The following is a 7,423-nucleotide window of genomic DNA, read 5'->3' on the forward strand; positions in this document are numbered from 1 at the left end:
TAGAGTAGTTGCTTTGGAAGACAATAATCAGGCATCCACACAACATGACCAGTCCAACGAAGAATCATTGCTTCAACACTGGTGATCTTTGCTTCTTCCAGTACACTGACATTAGTTCGCCTGTCTTCCCAAGTGATATGTAAAAATTTTCAGAGACACCGTTGATGGAATCTTTCAAGGAGTTGGAGATGGTGTTTATAAGTGGTCCATGTTTCACAAGTGTACAGTAAGGTTGGTAGTACAATAGCTTTGGAAACAAGCATTTTTGTTTCCCTGTGAATGTCCCAGTCCTTAAACACTCTGCACTTCCATCAGGAGAAAGCTGCACTCACAGAGCTCAGGCGATGCTGGATTTCGGCATCAGTGTCAACCCTTGTGGAAAGATAACTGCCCAGATAGGAAAAATGATTGACATTTTCCAACGTTACAGCGTTACACCATTAAGTTGGATTTGTGGCACTGCAAAGGGGTTGTTTTGTGCTTGTTGATACTGCACTTTGGTTTTTTGGATGTTGAGAGATAGACCAAGCTTTTCATAAGCTTCTGCGAAGATATTTAGGATGGTTTGGAGGTCATCCTCTAAGCGAGCACACACTACGTTGTCATCAGCATATTGAAACTCTATGACGTAAGTTATGGTAACCTTACTCTTTGCTTTCAGTCTACTCAAGTTAAAGAGCTTTCCATCTGTTCAATATATGATTTCTACCCCAGTGGGGAGTTTACATTGACAATGTTTAGGATCATGGCAATGAAAATATTAGAGTTGGAGCGATAATACATCCCTGTTTAACACCTGATCCCACTGTGAATGGTTCACTTTGACAGCCATTGTTATCCACAATTGTTTCTGCCACATTATCATGGAGGAGCCGAAGAATGTTCACAAATTTATCCAGGCAGCCAATTTTCAGAAGGAAAGTCCACAGAGCATTATGATTTATAGTGTTGAAGGCCTTAGTCAGGTCAATAAACGCCATATACAGGGATTGGTTTTGCTCTCTGAATTTTTCTTGAAGCTGTCGAGCGGTGAAAATCATGTCCACTGTTCCCCCTAGAAGGTTGAAAACCATTTTGGGATTCAGGAAGTGTGGCCTTGGATATAGTTGGGAGGCGGTTTCCTAAAATCCTTGCAAGAATTTTGCCAACTGCAGCTAATAAAGAGATAGTTTCCACAATCCATTTTATCAACTTTTTTAAAAAAGAGATTGCATTCTCTTCAGTACCAACAATTTGAGACTAGGTGCCAGCTTCTAGCTTAAAACAACTGAAAAATTCATCTCCATGAAATTTCTTTGTCTGTCAAAATACTTACATCTCTTCCCTCTCTGCACTGCAGTCATGATCCTATCTCCCTCCCCACATACACACATGCATGGCTACTTACATTTTTAATGCAATAATACATTTAACATCACATCAACTTTGGCCCAGGGAGATGCAGTTTTGTAAACACATTTCTTCATATTCTAAAGCTAGGTTATCTGTATCCCACTTCATCATTTTTATTTCAGCCAATTATTTGAGGGAGGAAGCATGGATAAATACTTAGAGCTGTTCTACCTAAATCCTAAAACCAGGAGGTTACATTCTACAGTGCCTTGGCGTTACTGCAGGGATGGAAAACCTCAGTCCCAGGGCCTAGATGTGGCCCTCCAAACCTCTCCATGGGGCCCTCAGACTCTCCCTGGACCATGGCACTGAAGCGCTTTGTGCCTGGAATATGTCTTGATTGCCTGGATGAAGAAGTGTGTATACAGATAGGGTGTGTATGTGTGTAAATCTTTTAAGTTTTGTGTGACTGGAATGTAGCTTAGTGTAATAGAGATAAGAATCACATTCATTCCTTTTCCCAGCCTAGCATGTGGCCCCAGAAGGTTGTTCACAAGGAAACATGGCTCTCTGATTTAGTGAAAAGTGTTTTCCACTCACAGAACAGTGATTTTCATTCCTCCTCCCCTACCCACAGAAGCCCTTCACATCCTACACTGTTTTTGAGAGTCCCCTATCCTCACGACCAGCTTTTGGCTCAATGGAAACAGGTTGCCACACAGAGGCACACTTTCCAATAGTACAAAGCTACCATTAGTCACAACCCAGTAATGATCAGTGCAATCATATGCTAAGGTTACCAGATTTTTTCAATGAATCCGGGGACACTTTTCAACCTCAGTAGGAATGATAGGATTTTGTCAGGGGACTGATTTGTAAATCTGGGGACTGTCTCCAAGAAACGGGACGTCTGGTGCACGCCTTATCTTATGCACGCCTGCTCAGAAGTAGGCTCCATTGACTTCAATGGAACTTATTCCTGGGTACGCATAGATCACAACCTAAAGAAATTAAAACCCATGCATAAGCAACCATAAAGCCATCCTTCCATCATTCAGACACCCATTGTGTGTCAAACTGAAGCTTCTGTACAATCACAAAGAACAGTCCTCTGACAATGTGTGGCAGCTGCTACCCCCCCACAACAAAACTAGATTATGGGACCAGTTTCAGGGGTGAGAAGGTCCAGCACTTAAGCAGCCCTCTGCAGAAGCTGCAGCCTTGTTTCCCCAGCACCTTCAGTCTTAGAAATGCATTGGTGTCTAACTTGAATTCAGTTCAAAGAAATTCTCTCCTGACATTCTCATTTTGCAGGAAAGCTGAATTCCATGGGCAGAAGTTTCAAGCCAAGCTGTCCTCGAAATGACTTTGATGCTGATTTGTAGAGCGGGGGAAACAACCAGCTGTCATTCCACAGATGCAGAATGAGCCAGAAACAATTGGTACTGATTGTAATGATAGCGTTTGCAGCCTATGTGGAAGTCAAAAGCTTTTTGGACTAGGGAGCCTTTCTATTCGGAAGGAGGCCCAAGTGCTTTACTCTTCCTGTTGTTCCCTTCCAGCATGACAGTTACAGTGCTAATATCTTAGCATGGTGCCTGATCTTCTGACTATAATCATAAAGGCAGATGGCTATGGAAGAACAATAGACTTTCTGTATTGGGGTAGGTGACATCATGCCTCAATCTCCTGGCAGAAGAAGCAAGTGAGATGGGCAGCAAAATGATGCCATATGGAGTGCTCCCTGTTCAGGGTTTCAGTTACCCTGCCCCCACCCCAGTTTTCTATTTTATCCCCACCCCACAGTCAGCATCAGCAGAGGTCACTGAGCATGCTCAGTCTTCATTAGGCTATTGGAGAGGTCTTCCCTTAGGGTTTTTTTCCTTAAGATTTTGTATACTTCTGTAAATCTTGGGGTTCCTCAGAGCCTGGTGACACCTCTGTTAGGATATAGTTCTGTTCCACCTTAAAAGGGACAGGCATGACTATTCTGTGTCACATGACTGTTTACATTTCCAGGACAGTCTGCTGGGAACTTCCGTTTTGTATATTGCTTTTGTATTGCTGTTTTGCTGGAGACGAAGGGAAGCAGACATGTTTTCCTTTGTTCCTGAACTATGCTTTAAAAATATGCTGTACATATGCTTACACGTGGCTCTGTCTGCCTCTTCCGTTGTGAGAAGATTTATTCACTCTGCTGATAGAGCATGCACAGTTCTCTTAACGTTTCGGAGGCTCATTTCGCTGACTGATGCTGTTCCAAAGGAGACCGGTGATCGCCCGGCTGCCAGCCAGTGGCTAGAGCCAGCTGGGACACTGCCTGTTGCCATTTTAGATACAAAGACTAGCATCCGGAATATTAGGACTGCTATTGGTGTACACAAGTGGGATCTACAACAAGATGCTGCAGAGCTGAGTGCTTCTGTTCCAGCCAGCCAGTCAGCCAGCCATGCCCTCCTATACAGTGCTGCATTTCGCCACCACTACCTGGCTCCAAGTCAGTCAACAATCCAGGGTCATCAAGCATGCTCAGGTCTCATTAGGCTCAGGGGGGCAAAAATTTACTTTTGCCAAACTTTGGTATTCCCAAAAGCCTACTGTTTAGCGTTGGTGGCACTGTTTTAGCTTCTTACAGCTTCTTGCAGCCTGCATACTGGATATACAGGATAAACGTTAAACAGTAACTATTCAGTCTGTAAGAGGAGATTTCTATAAAATGTAGGGTTATTTTTAGCAACCTTGCTTCCCGCCACCTCTCCATTTCTGTCATTTGGGTGGGGTTTATAAGACTTTGTGGCTGTAATAAGTATGCTTTTAGCAGTCTGGTCTGTAGCCCAAGTCAAACTGACCTGGCTATAAGCTCTGGGGAGCTGTTCTCACACAGCTCTGAGACTATATATTATTTTCTGTGACTACAGCCAATTTGGGCCACTTCCAGGTTAACTAGGGAGGTTTACACAGTTGTCGTCAGCATAATCATGGCATGGCCACAAGCACTGATGTTCTTAAGCATCCAGGACAAGCTTCCTCCCATGACATTAGGAAATTATAATTAAGCAAAATGAAATTGGATTGGATTCTAGCATGCTTTGAAAATTTATATCTCAATGCCAGGTGTTACTGGTTTCAAAGCCAGGCCTAGAGGATTACCTTGGGATATTCTTCCTCATTGCATCACCAGGGAAGCCTAGTACAGGAACCACAGTGATAAAATCTCAGTCCTATCCACAGTAATAATAATAAATAATAATAGTGTGTGTGCTGTGTTCACAAACAAGCTGAGTCATGATCGGCTTGTTGACTCCCCTGCTCATTGGTCTCCTGAAAAATCACAATTCATGTGCATGTCTCCTTGTAGGTCCTCATGCTAGCTACTGCTCTGGACCATCCATCCAGGTTTTCCACCTTCCCCTGATCAATACTCAGTTTATGGCAGGGGTAGGCAACCTAAGGCCCATGGGCCAGATGCGGCCCAAACGCCTTCTCATTCAGGCCCAGGGACGGTCCGGGAATCAGCATGTTTTTACATGAGTAGAATGTGTCCTTTTATTTAAAATGCATCTCTGGGTTATTTGTGGGGCATAGGACTTCATTCATTATTATTTTTCAAAATATAGTCCAGCCCACCACATGGTCTGAGGGACGGTGGACCGGCCCACAGCTGGAAAAGGTTGCTGACCCCTGGTTTACAGGATGAAGGCAGCACACAACTCAGCAACTGCACTTCATGACCACTCTCCAGACCAAGGAAAACTCCCAGGCAGAGCAGTTTTGCAGCCAAACTGGGCAGGAAATGAATGCAAGGTTGCTGTCTGTCCTGCCCTCTCCCCATACCTGGATATTTGTCCAGACTGCAACTGAGGAGGGAAAGATTAAGCCTCTCCCAAGTACTGTGGTCTTGATAAAAATCATAGGTTGCTGGCACCTGCTATTATTATTATTATTATTATTATTATTATTATTAAAATCTTAAGATGCTTCCTAATGACCCATTTAGCATCATATGTGATTGGGCCCTCAGCAGTCTAGGACTGATATATGGAGGCAGAAAAGGACTGTGCCTGCTGGCCTATATCAACAACATTGTGTCCCCCGCCACCCTCAGCCCCCAACATCTGCACATTGTGAGTGCAGTGAACCTCTGCAAAAGTGTGTCCATGCAAGAGGTCACAATTGTGTTCAAGGGAACAATATGTAGTTAATACAAACTACATTCATACAGCAATTTATTCCATTTCTTGAAATCTTCCTGCTAATTTTGGCATTTTATTTCAGTTTTCACGTGTCGTAAAAACCACTTCCAGAAAACTAATGGATTCTAGCATGTGTTTAGCACTCATTTCCATGTTATCTGATTCCAGAAAAAGAAAAAGAAAACCTTTGCAGCCACCGTAACCCAGAAACTCATAGGAGTAAAATGACGAGATTTGGGGCAGTATATTGGCATACGCTTCTTTCCTGCAATTTCCATGGGGGAACTGTGGGGGAACAAAAACATCCATGTGCAGAAAGTGTGGGGGAGCAGCAATATTGTCCAATGACATTTGTTGTGGTGTTGTACCATGCCCACTGCTGTGAATGAAATTTAGCTCAAGAAGGCACAGTTCCATACAAAGGCACCGTCTTGTGCTCAACATTGGGGGGGGGGTGCAAGTGTGTGATGTCAACTTGGCCTGCCATCCCCCACCCAACCACCGTCCAACGCCATACCTGTTTTTGTTGAGGCCGCCCCAGCAGGGCCACCTGAGGTGCTTTAGTACATTCCTTTGGTACATTCCAGGGAGCACACCAGTGCACCTTCCTGGGCCCCCTGCCCACAAATAATGAGGGGGCCAAAGATGCTCTAACCCCTGGAGTTGGTGTGCCTGGTTGGTGTGCCATCAGAAAGGAACATTGGAAAATGGGACAGAAGCACTAGCATTAAAATCAGGAAAACTAACACAATATTCTCCATGTCTGAATGCATTCTTACTGCACAATATACCCAGTAAGTCACTGGTGCCTAAAAAAATGGGTGTATGTCAAACACATATTTTTCACATTAATATATAAAGCAGGGGTGTGGAGGTTTATTATTTCCATTAAAAGAAGCCCATGGGGAGGGGGACAAACCCAGGGAAGGGAAGCAGGGAAGAAGAAAACTGCTCAAAGCTAGGGAGCCCTTTTCTGTGTAAGTTTGAGACCTCATTGCTTTTACCGCTTTTAAAAATAAATGGGGGGAAACACGTATTTAGCATGCACATGGTTATCCCTGCATGTCTGGTTTGCATTGCTGAAGAAGACAGTAAACAGCTTTCTCCTTGCCCCATGCGTCCTGCTGCTTGCAAGGTTGGACTTCTGCCTTCTCTTGCATTCGGATACATAGATTGATAGATATTCTTTATGATTTTCTTCTTTTACACACTCCCTGACCCATTCCCTCTCACTCTCTCTGGACATAATGAAAACAGCAGAGCTTCAATAATGGTTTCAGATTGTGATTTGTTTGTTTTTAATTCCTCGAGAGAAAAGAGCCAGACAGCAATCCCCGATGTACACTAAGTTTTCAAAATTTCCTTCCTCTCTAATTTGCTCATTTTTCTTTTTGTCCTCAACTTCTTTCATTCCTTAAACTTCCTTCAGCTCACACTTTGGTAAACCTCCATTGCTTTTCCACTCAGTTTCTCTGTCAGCATTTCTATCCCTTCTACTCTAGGCATATTTTCCCTTCCTGCACAATTCTTTCCCCTCATCACCTGGGCCAGCATTAGGGGTCTGCATAGTCAGGCCCTTCCTGAAGGTCTGGGGGCCCATAAACATTTTGTGAATCTTTGTACTTTTGTCCATTTACTGTATTTAATTCCCCCAATTTGAACTACAAAATTGTGATTTTCTTGAGTCAAAATGAGAGTACCCCTAAATATATTTTTTAGAAAAAAAGCACTGTATGTAACAATGGCAGCCGTAAACCATAGGAAGCATGCTTTTTCCTCACCAATGAGCAATCTTGGTCAGAAGCTGCCTGTTGGAGCGGGGGGCTTGTCAATCCCAGCACATCTCAGGGGAAGATTTGTCTGAAAGGATGGCAGTTGGGGGGAGGGGAATATTTGAA

The sequence above is a fragment of the Podarcis tiliguerta genome (assembly GCF_965153285.1).
Source record: "Podarcis tiliguerta genome assembly, chromosome: 10".
Lineage (NCBI taxonomy): Eukaryota > Metazoa > Chordata > Lepidosauria > Squamata > Lacertidae > Podarcis > Podarcis tiliguerta.